Below are 18,625 nucleotides of genomic sequence, written 5' to 3' on the forward strand. Positions count from 1 at the left end.
CTGTTCAAAATGTGTTTATCTCTCATTAAACAGTGCACTTCATTTCTTTTCATTTTTAAATCTTTTTTTTAGGTTTGCGAAATAGTCAGCTCTACCTCTCTGAGTCTGGCAGATTCATGTTTTTATTTAACAAATGCACACAGAGATAATGGGTCTTGGGTAAGCCTTTATTTGTCATTTGTTGGTTTTATTTTCAGAGCTCTCAACACCCTCACAGTCTCCAACAATAAAAACGTGACCAACAGCAATACAACCAGGCAGTCACCTACTTCAGTCCTGTGTGGCTCCCTAGCAGGAACTCAAACAATGTCCTGGAGAGAGAACTTGCTACAAATAATTACAACCAAAGTAGGAGGCCCACGTCAGTGAGCTCTTAAACAGCAGAATACCCAAGACTGGTCCTGGCTATCCCATAATTGTTAAGGACGTTGCTTACCACCTCAGAATCTGTTCCTGGAACATTGGTGGACTAACCAAGGAAAAAGCTGAAAGGACAACTACCTCCCTCCTGAAGAGCAATGACATCATCGCCCTACAAGAAACTTGGTCCTTGCAAACAATCGCCTGGGAGGATTTCACCGTTTATGAATCCTATGCAATAGCATCCCAAGCAGGTGGCCACGCATCGGGAGGACTGTCAATCTCAAAGAAGAACAACCTGGCCATACAGGTTTCCTTACTCTGTAAAGGGCATGGAGATTACATTTTTCTCAGAACCCAGACACATCTATTGGAAAATCACAACTCGAAACAACAAACAACAATTCTCGGCTGCATCTACCCCTCTAAAATCAAGTGAAAGGCAACCTTGAGAAAAATGCTCCCTGCCGTGAGAGACCTTCTCTCTCACTTTCCCAATGATATGTGGCTAATAATGGGATATTTTAATGCAAACTTATTGGAGCCAGGCTTGGACTTTCTTTTTCCTAACTTCATTGGATGATCAAATGTGGTCCATCCCGGACATAAGGCATCAGTACCAACGGAAGGACAGTCAAGGGACAATGGTGGCAGCTTACCTAAACCAACGAGGCCTCCTCATCTTAAACGGAAGACTTGAATGAGACTTTCCCGCTGCTTACACGCATGTATCTCCCTCCAGAATGGCCACTCTGGACTACATATGGATCTTGGTCGCTCATTTCCATCTAGTGCAGGAATTTGTGGTAACTCCCTCACCTGAAAGTGATCATGACGTTCTCATGTGCAAAGTCTCATCCCGGTAGTGCCTCCCCGCAGAAATTCATCTGATTGAGTAAGAAGTCAACTTGGAGCCTGTAAGAAAAGTACGGTGGGCCTTGGACCATCAGGACATAATTTAAGAGAAGTTGGACCATTTACTAGACAAATTGAACCAAGAGTCCAGTGATCAACTGACTGCAACATAGTGGGAAATGGCAGTGGTGGGCCTTAGAGAAAACTTAGCCACAAAGATAACTAAAAATCACAAATCTACTTCAAACACACTCTACTTTAGTGAGCACAAGCAAACTACAATGAACATAAAACACAAACTAAACAACTCACTGCACAGGCGCGCCTACAACGACACTGAACACAAATCTCTACAAGAGAAGATATCGATCACTCGCAAGGAGTGCAGGAAGGCAAGATTCACCTTTCAGAGGATGAAAGAAGAACACCTCTGGACAACCGCTCACAAATTATAAAATCAAAGGATCAAAGGAGATTCTGGAGCTGGGTAAACAAGTGTGCCAGACCTTCCCAACAACCAACTGTAACAAGCATATCTCCGCCGAATGGGAGGCCCATATTGTAGCACTCTATGTAGAGCCCTATAGAAACAACTGGCCTAGCCATCACAGCTCTAGCCATATTAACTCTTACATCGGACGGGAGCCCACCATCAAGATCACACTAACCCAAGTCGCACTTATTATTTAAAAAAAAAGCACCCTCCAGGGGCGCTCTGCCCAAATGGCATACCAACAGAGGTGTACAAAGTATCTATTCACAAGCGAGCCGTACTCTTGGCCAACCTATTCGAGGCAAACAGAATGGGCGGGCCTATTCCTGACTCCTGGCGAGGCTCTCTCCCTGTCATTATCCACAAAAAAGGCCCGCGGTCCAGCCCCGATAACTACCGGATGAATGCCCTCCTTGATGTTGAAGGGAAAGCCTATGAAAGTGCTCTACTTCAAGAATTGACTACCTGGGAGGAAAACCGTAAACTAATACCCTTTACTCAAACTGGCTTCCAAAAGGGCTGCCACATTGAAGACAATTTGATCGGTCTAGCCCACATGATTGAGGGCACGCTCTATTTAAAAGGAAAATCGCAATATCTGGGGTTCATCGATTTCCGAGAAGCTTTTGACAGTGTTGTTCATCCCAGACTGTGGGAAAAATTAAAGAACTGGGGCATCCCGCAATCCCTATTGAATGCTCTCATCGCCCTGTACGCTGACACCTGGGTAAAAATCTGAGTTTCCTCTGGATGGTCAACAACCAATAAAATCATAAACAACAGAGGCTTAAAGCAAGGATGTATATTGGCCCCCCATACTCTTCAATTTGTACCTAGCTGACCTGCCCGAGTGGCTGGCTCCTAAGGCAAGCCCGTCTGCGCCCGTCGGCACCCGGAGCGCGACTAGCGTAAGATCCCCTGGCCATTTCAAAGATCGATTTTACAGCAGACAGCAGTTGCTGGATCTAGATCCGGGTTCCTGTAGACTGCACAATATGTTTCCGCAAGACATGATCACAGGTGATCTTGCTTGCCCAAAATGCTTATATCGGCCAAGTCAAAGTATTGTTAACAGTCCTGACCAATTTGGGAGAAGGGGAGATTTGAATGCCGGGATGTTTGAAGCCCCAAGGAATAGAGACACGGGAGACACTCATAATAATTTCCTCGCTCAAGATCTACATAGGGTCCTTAAGTCAGCTCAGGAACAGCATATGCAATGCTTTCTGTTGAATGTGCAGTCCGTAGGGAAACATAAATATCAGATTGAGGACTTGATCCAAAATACAACACCTGATATAGTTTTCCTGACGGAGACCTGGACAGATAATGCTTCAGGTCCAGACTGGAACATAGTCTTACCAAAGGGTTATGCAGTCACCTCACAAGACAGGGAGGGAGGTAGAGGAGGGGGTATAGCGATAATATACCGGGAATATTTAAAGCTGCGTGTGGAAACCATCTTGGACCTGCCGGCGGAGGCGCTGTATTTTACTATAAAATCAAATAACCTTTTTTGCTTTCAGGGATTTATCGCCCTCCTGGATCTAGGGCCGCTTTTTCACAAGCACTAATGACGCACTTGGAATCTTACACAGACTCCCGCCCCCCCACAATTCTCGGTGACTTCAATTATCACCTGGAATTAATAAATAACTCTGATACAGGTAAACTATTAGATAACCTAGCAGCTCTTGATCTTAGCCAGATAGTTAATGAACCCACTCATCAGGCAGGCCATACCTTAGACGGTATTTTTTCTAATAATGCAGATATCAATATGACCAGAGTAACAGCCCTCCCATGGTCAGACCACAAAGCTGTTTATTTTAACATCAGGGTCTTTCAGTCGATTCACCAAACTCAATCTAAAGCAGTGAGGGTAAAAACTATAGACCCTGGAACAAAGTCCAAGCCAACGATTTAGAAATAGCCCGTGGCCAACTCCCTCTCTCGCTGGCTAAGGACAATAACGAGGCAGCATCTGTTTTTAATGAATGGCTCTTGACAGCGGCTGACTCTGTGGCACCTGAAAAACTGGTGACGGTCAGGAGATTAAAATCTTCATCATCTTGGTATAGCTCTGAGCTGAAAGGTCTAAAGGTAAATTGCAGGAGAGCGAAGCGTCTTTGGAGATTATAGTAAAGACAAGAAAACAACCTATAATCTTGCTCTCCAACAGTATAAGGACGCAATCATTACCACACAAAAAAATATCCTATACAACCAAGATAGAGGAAGCCGGTAATTCCACCAAGGAACTTTTTAAAACGGTCACACTGTTGTCTAAATCTCAGCAGGCAAATGTGTTCCAACCAGATCAAGTTCTGTGCAATAAATTGGCCACATATTTTCAGAATAAGGTCCAAGTAATTTATGACGAACTCTTGAAAACCCAAATGGGCCTAGAAAAGCCAGATCAACCACTGAATGAGGCAGGAACAATATACTCTAGATTAGCAAGCTTCCCAGCAATCATAAACGAGGAGGTATGTAAACTTCTTGTTTCCATAAAATCTGGTTCACCCAAAGATCCTTGTCCCCCTGCAATTATGCATCTGGAAGAAAACAACGATTAGGCCAATCCTGAAAAAACCCACCTTAGATCCCTTGGAGCCCAAGAACTATCGCCCAATTGCTGGATTACCCATAGCAGCTAAAATCCTGGAGAAGTCAGTGAATAAGGTGCTGACCGAGTACCTAGACACCAAAAACTTGCTGGACTCTACTCAGCATGGCTTTCGATCATATCACTTTACAGAATCTGCTATAATTGTAGCAACTGAGGAGATCCGCAGAATAGTTGACAGAGGAGGCAGAGCAGTCCTCGTACTATTAGATTTGTCAGCAGCTTTCGACACCATGAACCACACGGTGTTAGTGCAGCGGCTGCAGGAGGTAGGTATCGAGGGCTCGGCTCTTACCCTCCTCTCATCATTTTTGGAGGGGAGGGAGCAGAGCTTGTACTAGGATGGCATGCAGTCAGATAGTTTCCATCTTCCCTGTGGGGTTCCATAGGGATCAGCACTATCACCAACGATGTTTAACATCTATGTCATCCCCTTGGCCAGACTCATCAGGAAGCATGGTTTCGCCTTGGTATCATACGCGGATGACTCTCAGCTTATTATCTCGATAGCTAAACAACCCGAAGACACAGCTGTTAGGTTTAATGCATGCCTTACTGAGATCATGACCTGGATGAACCATAGCTTCCTGAAAATCAATACAGATAAGACGGAGATTATTGAGTTTGGTCAGGGGCGATCCCTGTGGAACGACTCCTGGTGGCCTGTGAGAGCCGCTGAAATGCCCCAGCCCCGTGCCCAAGGTCAGAAACCTCGGAGTCATCTTTGGTAGCCAGCTAAACTTCTCCGCTCAGGTAAATAGACTTATCTCTTCCTATTTCTTTCTAATAAAAACTCTGAGAAAGATATTCCCTTTCATTTCGCAGGCATTGCAAAAGACAGTGGTGGTGCCTCTCCTACTATCTAAACTTGACTATTGCAATGCTCTGTTGCTGGGGATTGATAAAACCGAGACGAGGAAGTTACAGTCATTACAGAATGCTGCTGTGAGGCTGCTTTTAAATATACCTAGAGGCCAATCGACCTCGGCTGGAATTAGAGCACTGCACTGGCTTCCCGTGCAGTAACGTATAGAATTCAAGGCTCTATGCCTGGTTCACAAAACACTCTACGGGGGAGGGGCCGAGGACATCCAAAAAAAGTTTATGCCCTGTACCCCCGCTCGTGCCCTAAGATCCAGTAATCTGGGCCTTCTCCAGATAGACAGGATCAGGCGAGTGAGATGGGGTGGAAGAACTTTCCCAACCTGGCAGCAAAGCTATGGAACAAAATGCCAACAGCCATGAGATTTCAGTCAAGTTGACAATCCTTTAGGAAAGATCTGAAGTCTTGACTGTTTACCTCAACTTAGCTCCTTTAACACAGCCTGTACCACTTCCATACACATCAGCGCCAAGACGCCACGGCATTCGAGCGCTTTACAAGCATATATCCTATCCTATCCTATCCTATCCTATTGATAGGTGCCAAACTTCTACCTACTTTAGAATTTGGCGCACTAACTTTCAAAGCTAAAATGTGCACTTGGTTAGACAGAGCGCAATCAGCCTGTTTTCACAGAGTGTACCATCTACCGAACTCGACCTTTCACACCCAAATCCATATGGAGTTTAGCCTTTCATCCCAACATTGGATTATCAAAGCAAGATTTATTGCCTACTACTCAAAAACTAGAAGGCCCGTGACCTCACACTAAAGAGTTGCATCTGGTCCCTGCTAAATGACCCTAGAACCACCTGGAGTCAATTTTTAATACACTGCTTGAACGCACTAGAAGCCCCAGATACATGGGCCAGCTCGCTGCCCACAGGGGTGGTCGGAAAAGTACTGACCAAACAAGTGAAGACCTTGTCAGCGGAATATGATGCACTTGCCGTGAAAATTCTCTCCCATGGTAGCTGGGCGTCAAACCTCTATGATCGTGAAACTCCACCACACTATTGTCATCCCCCATGAAGCTATCAGTGAAACACCATTTAATGAGATTACGTTTTGGCCTAATCCCCCTGATGGCATACAAGTATGGCTAGAGGTATAAGGAAGACACGCCCTCTCAATGCTGTTTCTGCGGCAAAGGGGAAGAAAACTTAATTCACGTCTTATGCATTTGCAGGATCTTGCGCCCCTTGCAAACTTTTTGGCTGTGTCCAATCTGGCGCATCCTCAATATGCAGATACGTCAAGAGGCCCTAGAGGAGTCCATGAAGGGTGACTCAGCTCAGATGGCCGCCCGTTTTGTAAAATACATATCTTGAGATCAAATCTATTTTACCTGTAGACGATCGCCATGAATTTCAGCCATGCCAGTCATGAACTTTCTTTTAATATGAAGTCCTTTTTTAACAGAGAATGGAAATTGCCTTTAAGCTCTTTTGCATGAATTGCAATGATTTTAATTAATTGTCCAATAAAAATGTATCTGTCCTTTATCTATCTGCAGGTCCTGAATAGTAGGAAAATAATACTCTGAGCACCCACATCCTATGATGTCATTAATAAAAAGGATGAGTATATTGCAGAGCAATTTGGAAAATATCCTTACTTGAGCCTCATAATGGTGATCAAATAAAGGAGGACTGTAACGCAATCTATCCAGGCAGATCTCTTATTGACCCTCACACCTTTTCCACATCTCTTACCTTTGCCAGATCAATGAGAACTTAGACCTCCTGCCACAGCCAGCATCTGATTGAGAACATAAAAGAAAACTTTCCAGAGCAACAACTGGTTCTTTAGAGTTAATCAAAGGTGCCAGCATGCCACAAACTATAAAAATGTCACAATATAGAGCCTTCATTAACCACAAAATATTGATGCAATTGTGTGTGTGGTCAACATTTGACTTATTCATTGACTTGATTTCATGACATTTTTATATGACATGTCATAATTTTCATTCATCAAATTTTAGGCTAAAGACGATTATTCATATTTGACAGAACAATCCTGTGGATTCATCTAAAGGCAAGATATATACCATTCTTCTGAAACCATTTTTGTAAAATGCAACAGCTGGTGTGTGACTTATATGCTTGAGTTATTAGACGTTTATCAATGTTTATCCATTATTATAAATCAGATAAATAGGCCAATTAAGTGGTTCCTTTTGTGGGTACTCTAATGGTGTGCAATCGTGTTGTAGGGGTCCACTAATCACTTTGTAAGCAGCAACGTTGAAAATGTCCAAGATAATTATACCTAGACACTGAGCTAAGACCAGTTCAGTGAGATCTTCCTTGGGACCAAATGTGCAATTTGAATATGTCAGGGATGTCCAGAAGTCTGTCAATGAGATCCTTCAGTGGCCAGATGATAGTTTATAAGAAGTTGTGGAATGGAGGCTGCCATCAAAACGTCTGCTATCTGGATGACTTTTCCTTCGTCTCCATCAAAGTGTGACTGGTAAATCTGATTTTGTGCATCAAAGTTTCCCCAGAGTACTTTTAATCCCTGTACTGTGAGTGCCTGGTAGTCTTTTTTGTGGTCTAAATTTCAGCCTATTATTGATCAGGCTGTGTTGCTTGGCATCTCTGGTGCCTGTCCACCGGCAGCTTGGCGAAATCTCTAGTCAATTGAATGAATTTTTAAATGTGATTTTTCCCTTAAAAAAAAGGAAGGGAGGGACAAACCCCACCTTAAACACCTCACTATGAGACAGTTGAACACATCCCCCTGATTTACCCCTTTACTTAAAGCAGCACATTGCCCTGACCTCTTATTAAATTCTTTGCCAGCCTACTCGACTCCCTCCTCCTTCTTCACTTCTCTCCACTTTATCCCTTTCATTTATTGTATCCTGACATAAGACTCCACTCTATATATTGCTACCCATCAGATCAATACTTTTCCAATCTGCCCTAATTTTTTGTAGTTTACTTTCATTTTATTTTACTCATATATAGTTACCCATGTAGAATACCTACTTATTTATTCCTTAGGACACTCTGCCACTCTTTTTTTGTGAATCTTGTTTGTGTTACATATAAACACTCTTAAATGCATATATTATGGGTGGAACATGGGTCACAGTGATGCGTCTCCCTCTTCCCGTCCTCAGCAGCTACCCAAGTCCCTTACCTAGTCTAACATAGCCTTACACTGCTCTCTAGGGTACATCTCTTTCATTTCCAGCACTAGTCTTAATGTTCTATTACTTACCGGTAATCTTCATTACTCCAGGTCCCGTTGTCCTCGTCCCATTCATTTACATATTGGAGATAACTATCTCCCGACGTCCCTTATGTCCTCGTCCAATTCATTTACATATTGGAGAATACCAAAGCAGAAAACCAGCCTTCCGCACCCACAAGCAACCCAGGAAACCACAACAAAAGCAGCAACCCAAGGAAGCACCGAGAAGGAGGAAAAGGGGGACCGCAGGAAACAACCGACCCGCAACCCAGAACAGGACAGCAGGGCCAAAACAAGGACGGGAGACAATCCAGAAAAACAGAAGGCCAGAGCCCCAACAAGGAGGCCGCCAACCAGAGAAACCGGAGACAGGGCAACCGGAACCAAGACCCAAAGGACACGGCCAAGCAACCCACCAAACAAGGCCGCCCAGCCCAGAACCACCGGGAAGGCACACAGGACACGCAAGCCACAAAGACACAGAGCAAACCGCGACAGCCCCGAAGAAGGCCAACAGAGCGCAGGCACAAGCACCCAGACCAACAAGGAAGGAGGAAAGCAGAGGCCAGAAACCAGCCACCCCACCAAAACGAACGACCCGGCCCCAGAGAGCCCAGAGCAGGAGCCGAACAGGAGCAAGACCCCATCCAAACAGAAAGACAGGCAAGGGGACAGAAAACCAAAAACCCCAGGAGGCCAAAAAAAAACCCCGGGAAGGAGGCCACCAGCCAAAACAGAAAGGACACCAAACCCAGAACAGCAGGGAAGAGGAGGCCAATCCAAAGACCACAGGCCAGAGACACCCCCCAGAAAAAACCAGCCGACAGCCGACCAGCAAGGAGAGGCCAACAAGACCGGAAACCAACAACGAACAAGCCCAACAAGGGCAGGGACAGAGCCACCGGCCACAATCCCCAGAGAACCCCCAACCCCAAAAGAGAGGGAGAAGGAAGGCCAGAGCAACCGGGAACACCCAGCAGCCCCCAAACCAGGAAACAACCTGGCAGGAACCCACCGAACCACAGAGGGCAGAAAAAAACAGGTGCCAATACAGCAGAGGACCGCACAGCAACCCACACCCAGGCCAAGCACGCAGCAAGGCCAGGAGCAGCCAAAAAAAGAAACGGCCCCAGGGCGCACAGCACCCAGACCAAAAGGCCACAAGGCCCAACCCCAGCAACACCGGAGAGGAGCCAAGAAAACAGCACAAACCAGAGCAACAAACGCCCAAAAGGATTCAGGAAGCCAGGACCAGATCCAAGCAACCCAACGACACAGGAGGACCCGCTGGCCCAACCAAACCCAGGACGGAGCACACGCAGTGCCAAGGCCAAAGCAAGGGGCAGGGAGGAACAGAAAACCCCCAGCACACTACCGCCGGACCACGTAAAAGGCCGGAAAACGAAACAGAGGAAACCGCCAAAGCAGAAGCCGCAGAGAAGGCCGAGGGCCAAGCAGCAGGAAAACCCAAGACAACCCGCAGCCAGGAGGGAGGACCCCACAGGGGCAAGAGCACCACAGAACCGCACCACAACCAGAGAGGGGCGGAAAGACACCCAAACAGACAGCCCAGGGAAGCAAGGAGAAGCGAGCAAGGACACCAGAACCAGGAAAGAACCAGGAATGCCCAGCAAAACACCCCAGAGCAGGCCGAAAGTGACAGCACAGCCACAAAGCCAAGGAGGCACAGCTCGAGGCCACCCCGAACCAGCAGAAAACCGGCAACCCGGAGTCACAGGACCCCATACAGGCCCCAACACAGGCGAAACAAGCCCAGGAAGAGAACCGAAGGCAAGAGAAGGCCCCGAAGGACCCAACAGGACGCGGCCACAACCGCACAGCGCCCCGCCAGGACACAAAAGAGAGCCCAGGCATGGACGCAGAGCCCAAAAACGCAACCAAACAGCCACACAAATCCCAGCAGGAGCGGAAAAGCCCCAGCAGACACCCACCACGGGAACCAGAGGAGACCAGAACCACCCCGGGACCAAACACACCAGAGTGCAGACGGACCAAGAAACAACAGCACTCGGCAGCGACTTTGGGGGAACAGTAGAACAGAAGAGGGGAAACAGGTGCCACGCCAAGGACACGGCCGCAGCGAAAGACAGCCAGGCCCAAACAGCAGCGGTACGAACCCCAGGGACCAAAAAGCGGACCGCCCCCGGGGGGGACGCCAAGGAAAGGAAGAGCAGACGCCCAACCACACCAGACAGAAAACCAGGCGGGACGGACAGGAAACACTGGAAAAAAAATAAAGGCAAGCACAGAGAGAGCCAGGTCAGGAGCAAACAAAGACAGAAGCAGCCAGACCCCAGAGGCAACCCCGCAAACAGAAGGCCCCAGGACAAACACCCGAAGCCCCAGGCTGGAGAAAAGGAGACCAGAACAGCCGCACGCACGGCAGCACGAGCCACCCAGGCGCAGGCAGAGGAGGCAGAGAGCCCCAGAGAGCCCCAGGCGTGACACAAGGAAGCCACAAGAGGAACCATTCACAGCCCAAGGGACGGGGGAACCAGGAGCCCCACGCACCAAACCCCAACCAACCACCCAGAAGCCAGGAAGCGAAGGCGAACATCCAGAACCCACAGCGGAGCAGAGGCCACAACACAACAGCCCGCCCGCAGCAGAGGGAAGGCCACCCAAAAAGGGGTGGACAGACAGACGGACCCAACACACCCAAGGCAAGGCCATGACACCCGCACCCGCGACACCCCAAAAGCAGGGCAGCAAGAAATGCGGGGAAAACCCCAGGCAGGACCAACAGGAACCCAGGGGAGCCAACAGGACCCCCCCCCGCATCCGCACAAGGAGCAGGAACAGCAACCTACCACCTACCCGGGGCAGAGAGCCGAGGAGGAACCCAAAAGAGAGGGGACCAGAAGCACAACCCAACAGGCCGCCGCCGAGGAAGCGAAAGGGGACCCTGACACAGGAGCAGCAGAGGAGAAGGTGCAAGGAAGCAGGCAGGAAGACCCCAGCAACACAGGGAACCCCAGGAGCGAGCACAGACAGAGCCAGCAAAAAGAAAAGGAACCAGCCGCCACAGAGGTGACAGGAACCCACGCCAACCCAAGGCAGGCCACCAAACAGAAGAGCGAATGCCAACAGCCCAGAGAAGCAGCAAACGAACCCAACAGAGAGGAGAACCCCCCCAACAAGGCCCGAAAAGAAAACGCAGAAGAGCCGGGAAGGAGGAAGAGGCAGCGGCGGGCCACACTTCGCAAGCCACCCGACCGACGGCCACCAGCAACCAGGGGAAAAACCGCGACCACCACCCCAGACCCCACACCCCAGGTGGGGGGCAGAGCCTGGAGTAACCGCAGACACAGGGGAGCACAGCCCCAACCAATGGTGCAACCGAACCGGGCATGCGAGGGAAAGAGCCAGCAGCACGCAAACCAAGACGGGGAGGAGAGCAGCCCCGACAGGACCCCCCCGGGAGGAGCAACGCAAGCAGAACGCGCACCCTCAGAAGCACAGCCCCCACCAAGGCGCAACCGACCAGGGCAGAAGACGCCGGAGCCCGGAGACCACAGCAAGGCTCCCCCACACAGCAGGCAATCGGGCAGAAGGCATCGCAAGGAGCCACACACCCCAACAACAGCGGAGCAGGGCAGCCCAAGCGAAGAGCAACAGCACAGCGCCACCATACAGAGAAGCCGGGAGGGCGCCGAAAGGGATGTAGCTCAGAGGCAGAGCGCATGCAGCGGAAGCATGAGGTCCCGGGTTCAAACCCCGGCATCCCCAGGAGCCACCGCAGCCCAACAACGCAACAGTAAATAAGACAGCATTACATATCCACACATGCGCAGAAACTCAAAACCGCGAGAGTAAGAGGTCAAGACCACAACCATCCGAAAGATGGAGCCGGTGTCGGGACACAAACCCCAGCAGCGTAGGGGCCTGTCACACCAAAGCCACAGAACGCAGCCATTGAGCCACAGCCACCGGCGCCCACTGCTAAGGCAGGCGGCAGAGAGAACAGCACTCCAGGCGCCACGAGGCCGAGAGCAGGAAACCATCATGTCACCGAAAGCAGACGTGAAAGGCCCAAGTATCACCCCTGAAGCCAACCAGGTGCTGCCCATTGGCATGGCGAGAGAAAACGACCCGCCCAGAAGCACAGGACGTGGCGCTGACGCCGAGACCCGAACCCAGAACCTCGCTCCCGAGTCGGCATCTCCGCAAGTGGTGCCACATCAACTACCCACTCCAATGGAACCCAAACACACACCCCAGTACAGAGGAGGCAAGGGAGGACACAGACAACATGTGCAAAGAAGGCACAAACTGCCACCGCTATGCGGAACTCACCCGGGAGGGGGGCCTGGAGACAGACAGGAACAAGGCTCCCACCCTCCCACAGCCCAAGGCACACCACCAGAAACGCCGCCAGGGCAGGGCAGATACTTCCAGGGAAGCACCACTGCACGTCTTCCACCCGGCCAGGACCCAGGAAGACGCGCCTCATGACCCGGAAGAGAGCCGAGGCCGGCACACCAGCCGCAAAGGGCCGGCCGGCACACAGGAACCGGCAATGAAGTACTCAGCCTCCCAGCAAGCCCGGCAGGCCAGGAGGCAGGAGAGCAGACACCCCGACCGAACAGCCAGGCAGCCGGAAGGGGAGTTCCAAGTAGAAAAGCCACCCAAGCCCAGCAGGAGCAGCACCAGCAACCACCACACACTTCTGTCGACAGAGAGAAAAAAAGAACAGGCGGGATGCTGGGTAAGTACTGCTTATGTACTCCCGGTGGGAGGGGCAGTATTATGGTCCCAGCATGCCTCTGCGCTTTTTTTCTGTCGGGAGATAGTTATCTCCAATATGTAAATGAATGGGAAGAGGACATAAGGGACCTGGGGGTAATGATGCTATCTTGCTCTTTTTGATTAAGTTAATGACAGAAAAATGGGAAGGTGTATATGTACATAAAAACAAAAACACATGACCGACTTTGGCCAGCCCTACTTTATTGCTAGAGATACTACATAGCAGTTTTCTAAATATTAGGCAATGTCTTACTGTCCCTTTCCCTATTCTAACCACAAAGTCCATCTCTCATTTCTTCTTTCATCTACAGAAGGGGCATCCTCTACACCCCAAACCATGTCTTTCATCATTATTCCCAGGATAAAACCTTAGATTGTCTATGAATGCTCCTCAAATTGTGTTAAAGACTTCTTGCAGATCTCTCAGCCTCTGTATGAATTTCTCTTAATTAGTCATTTTGTTTCAGTTACTCTGTCTTTGAACTCGGTCCCTGAGGTTATGCGACCAGCTTGTAAGACTTGGATGGTTACTTGAAACAAACATAGATGATTAGCTATTTTCTTGTATGCTTGCATAGACCTGTGATCCCTTTGAAGTCTCTCAGAAAAGACATTTAATGGGATTGCCCACTGTATGATTTCTTCTGATTTACTCAAATCATTCTCCTGTTGGGACTGCACCAGTTCTGCTAATGCTAGATACCTCTGATAATTGAAAGTATACAAAACAGTGGATGGAATGCATGAATTAATCTCAGCCACTGGTAACATCCCAATCCATCATTATTCTGCACACCCTGCCACCTCAGTTAGGACCCAGCTATATGCAAATCAGTCTTGACCCTTCTCCAATAGGAACAGTCCAGCCCGAATTGCCAAACCAGGTGTTCCTGAACTGGAACACAAGCAACCCAGGACCGGTTTCTCCTTAGTTATGTGCTCATCAGCCGGGTACAGCATGGTGCCAGTGACGTGACACAGTGTACACTGGACCTACGTCTGGGCATACCTGTCCCACTTAGGGCAACACAATAAGTATACAAAACAGTGATGGATGGAATGCTTGAATTATTCTCAGACAGCGATGGATTTCGGCCCTGATCTCTGACCAGGGGTGAGTGTTTGTCAGGAATCACAGGAGGTTTCCTCCTCCTATTTCCTCCGTAGCTACTATTCTCTCTTCACAAACTCAAAGAGTAGCTAATCCTTTTAGTTGGAGCGCTAGTTGGCACCGTAGAAACTCCAACATGGCTGCCAACATCCTGACATTGCAACAGCATAACGCTGTTTAGCAGTCCAGTCTTTCTGCAAATGACAGTTGGTGAGGTGTGCTCCAACATTCTACTGTGCACTTCACTGAAGATTCTTCTAGAGCAGCACCTGTTGTTCATGCGTCGCGAAAGTTAGTCAGGGTAGTGGCGGAATATGCGGGGTTAGCTTCGTCGGTTACTACCAATATTCAAGATTAAAGGTTAGTGTCAACTTCAAAGTATTATTTCTGTTCCCATCCAAGTTTTCAGGCAATAGCTGTTGAAACATAATTCTGACTGAAGCCTTGCTTGCGCTAACGATTGAAATAAATCTGTGAAGAAGATTAATTCAACTTTAACCAATTAAATATATTTAGTATTGTATTTCCTGAGAGGATGACAAGGAAGAGAAGGTTGACAAGTTCAGTTAACTCTTAACGTCCTGTAAATTCGCACTAGGGAAAAAAGCGAGCATTGTTTCTCTGAGCTGCGTTATTCTAGATCGAATTTCTCATTCTGGATTTGAAGTTTTCTTGCGGGCACTGTTCCTTTTGTGCCTCGCGGTACCTAAAGGCTGCAGGAATTAAACTCGTGCGCACGTTTCAGTGTGTGCGCACTACCGGCAAGGTTACAGAAATTCCTCTGCAATATTTCAACGCGCCTCTCTTTTGAGCTGCGTAATTCAAAAAACGAACAAGTGCGAACACTGAGAGATTTCCGTTCGCGCTTCATTACATTTTTTCCCTGAGAAGGAAAATAATAAATTGCACACATCTTGGCAGCCGCCATAAGAGCTGTGATAAATAGTCATACCAAACTGATTATAAGCACCTTCTCTAATTGGCTGGGAAGCATAAATCAGCAAATCTTCCATTTAGAAAAAATCTTAGACAGGTGCAATTGTCCTCATATCTCTATTTAATTGAAGTTCTCATACTTCAGGCAACAAATTATAAACATCTCAATCACTTGTCCAGTAAGTACATAGGTAGGAAGGGAACATCGAACTACATTACATACTTACAGAACAGAAAGATAACTTACCTTGTTTTTTCCTTTATCAAGACAGAGAACCTTAGAATAGAACGGCCTGCAAGGAAAAGAACAAGTGATTAGAGAGAAGGCTTCTCTGGGTAAACACACACAACGCTCAAGAGAAGTAAGAAGAGTGGGAAACCCAAAACTACTTACTGGTGAGATTAGTTATTAAATGTATATGTATCTATATTAAGGAAAGCAGTCTGTCAAGGTAACCGATATATCTGACTATTTAATGTTTCTAGCCTAACAACCTGAAGAAGAAGATTAAGCAGGACCAGCAGTGTTTTGGAGCTGTCTCTTCTCTGTCCAATCCCTTTTCCCCCCTCAGAACTTACCTGCGATGGATTAAAACAAACCTAGCAGGGGGGGTCCTGAGAAGGGCATTGGGAGTTAGCGTCATTCTGCTCCTGTGTGATTCGTTAAGTTCCCCTGACAGAGTGAAGTGCCCACGTTGGTACTAACACCTGAGCAGAATGACGGAAGGTCTGGATCTAAAAAATTTAGGCAAGATTTTAGGCAATATACAAAGGGACTTAGAGGCAGTGAGGGAGGAGAATAAGATATTAAGACAGGAGATTATAACCTTTAAAACGGGAACACCAGTTCAGGTAGCCAGTCAAGCCTCCACATCTTTTACTACACAGAATCCAAACGCTAGTACTCTGTCTTTTGCCACCACCCAAGTCATTCACTCATTATCCCCCGTAATTCCTCTTGCTCCACTAGAGAGGTTCAATGGAGATCCACAAAAGGCACAAATCTTTTTGACCCAGTGTTCATTGCATTTCATGTGCCGTCCAACCATTTTCCCTGATGCCCAATCCCGTGTGGCGTTCATCCTGTCCTACCTTAGTGGGGACGCCGCTTCCTGGTCCATGCCACTAGTGTCTCAAAATGATCCAATTTTATATAACCTTGAAGACTTCAAGAAAGAATTCCTTTGCATCTTTGATCGTAGAACTGCATCACAGGGGTTTGACAACGAACTGTTAGAATTAAAACAGGGTAACCGAGAACTCGTGGCCTATCTAGCTCAATTTAATCAATTAATAGTAGAGACGAATTGGCCAGAAAATAAAAAAGCAGCAGTATTTTACAGGGGAGTGCGAGAAGAATTGAAAGATGCCCTTTCCCAAATCCCGAATCGACCTACTGACATCTCTGCCCTAGTGGATTTGACTCTAGTGATTGATTATCGGCAAACCGAGCGAAAAGGAGAACGTAGACGGGAGTTTCGACCTAGTGTTCCATGTTTTGATCGAGTTAAAACTGAACCGTTACGAACAGCGGAAAGTTCCACTGGAGCAGAATCCATGCAAATTGGAGTAATCAGAGGTCCACTCTCCAAGGAGGAAAAAGAGAAACGAAGATTAAACAAGTTGTGTTTGTATTGTGGAGGAAGTGGACATTTTGTCAGGAACTGTTTAAAAAGACCAAAATTACCAGCAAAGGAGAAGGAAAACTAGAGGCACCACGGGTGAGCGGAGTTGGACCCGTGGTTGCGAAAGGAGCAACAACTCCAACAGACCATCAGGTAGCAAACACGTTACAAGTCTCTTCGCCCCATTTGGTTATGACAGTAACATTACGATTTAGAAGTATAAATTTGACCGGAGTTATTGTTATGGTTGATTCTGGAGCAACAGGTAATTTATGCGACCATAAATTTGCGGATCAAATTGGATTACAAGCCATTAAAAAGGAGAAAAGCGAGAAGGTCCGAGCAGTTGATGGTACTGAATTAACTTCAGGACCAATAATCAGTCATACAGAATCGGTACACATGACCACCATTGAGGGACACCAAGAGACCCTGCAGTTTAATTTAATTGACACCCCCCAATTTCAACTAATCTTGGGCCTACCTTGGTTGACTGAACACAATCCATTGATAGATTGGAAAGCCCGGACTATTCAATTAAATTCGAAATATTGTGCAAGACATTGTTTTGAAGATATGGCTCCCCCTACCGTAACCAGTGCGGTCACTCAGTTATGCACTAATGGAAATTCTATATGTGTCATTCAAACACCTGACATACCAGAGCTTTACCGAGAATTCGCAGATGTCTTTGATGAAATTAAAGCCAAAACATTACCTCCACACAGGTCTTATGACTGCAAGATCGACCTGGAACCCGGAGCCAACCTACCTTGCAGTAGAGTTTATGCCCTAACGGAAAAGGAAAATCTCCACTTAAAAGACTATTTGACCAAGAACTTGGTAAATGGCTTTATTCGGCCATCCCAGTCCCCTGTCTTTTCCCCCCTTTTTTTCGTGCCAAAGAAGGGGGGGGAATTTCAGGCCTTGCATAGACTTTAGAGCAATCAACAGAATCACTATCAAAAACCGATACCCGTTACCCCTCATCTCGGTATTGATTGATCAGGTGAAAGAAGCTAAGATTTACACTCGCCTAAACTTACGTGGAGCATATCACCTAATCAGACTCCGAGAAGGCGATGATTGGAAGACCGCGTTCAGAACTAAATTCGGGCTCTATGAGTACCTTGTAATGCCGTATGGTCTGTGTAACGCACCTGCGGCCTTCCAATACTTTATCAACGATGTTTTAAGTAATTGTATTGACCGATGTACAATAGTCTACATTGATGACATCTTAAGTTATTCAAATACGACTGAAGAACATTATGATCAGGTCAGAGCGGTTCTACAATGCCTACGGGAAATCTCTCTATATGTAAAACTGGAGAAATGCCTCTTTAACACCGACACAGTGGAATTCCTTGGCTTTGTACTCTCGCCTAGTGGAGTTTAAATGGATGAACAGAAGGTGAAAGCAATAACAGACTTGAAATCTCCTACTAGTATCAAAGAACTTCAAAGCTTTATTGTATTCTCCAATTTTTACAGACAATTTATTCATGGATTCTCTTCTAAAATTCTTCCTTTAACTCGTCTTCTGAAGAAAGGCGTCTCTTTCCACTGGTCTGATGAAGCTGAAGAGGCCTTCTGATTAATGAAAACCAGTTTCACCACAGCCCCAGTTTTACTTCACGCAGATCCCTCCGAACCCTTCTATCTGGAGACGGACGCTTCAGACCTAGCCATCGGAGGAATTCTTTCACAGAGACACAAAGACACTGGGCAGCTGCATCCTATAGCGTATCGTTCA

General features: G+C 47.4%; 1 long non-coding RNA gene across 1 annotated transcript in view; it reads left to right on the plus strand.

Moving 5' to 3' along the window:
- The first annotated feature begins 12,246 nt into the window (after nucleotides 1-12,246).
- LOC146786132 (uncharacterized) overlaps nucleotides 12,247-18,625 on the plus strand; it is a 156,488-nt gene continuing 150,109 nt past the window's right edge. Inside the window, exon 1 of the long non-coding RNA XR_014970856.1 lies at nucleotides 12,247-13,156. This is a non-coding gene — a long non-coding RNA (uncharacterized LOC146786132). The remainder of the gene's footprint in view (nucleotides 13,157-18,625) is intronic.

This window comes from Triturus cristatus, chromosome 11 (assembly GCF_964204655.1).
Source record: "Triturus cristatus chromosome 11, aTriCri1.1, whole genome shotgun sequence".
NCBI classification, from domain to species: domain Eukaryota; kingdom Metazoa; phylum Chordata; class Amphibia; order Caudata; family Salamandridae; genus Triturus; species Triturus cristatus.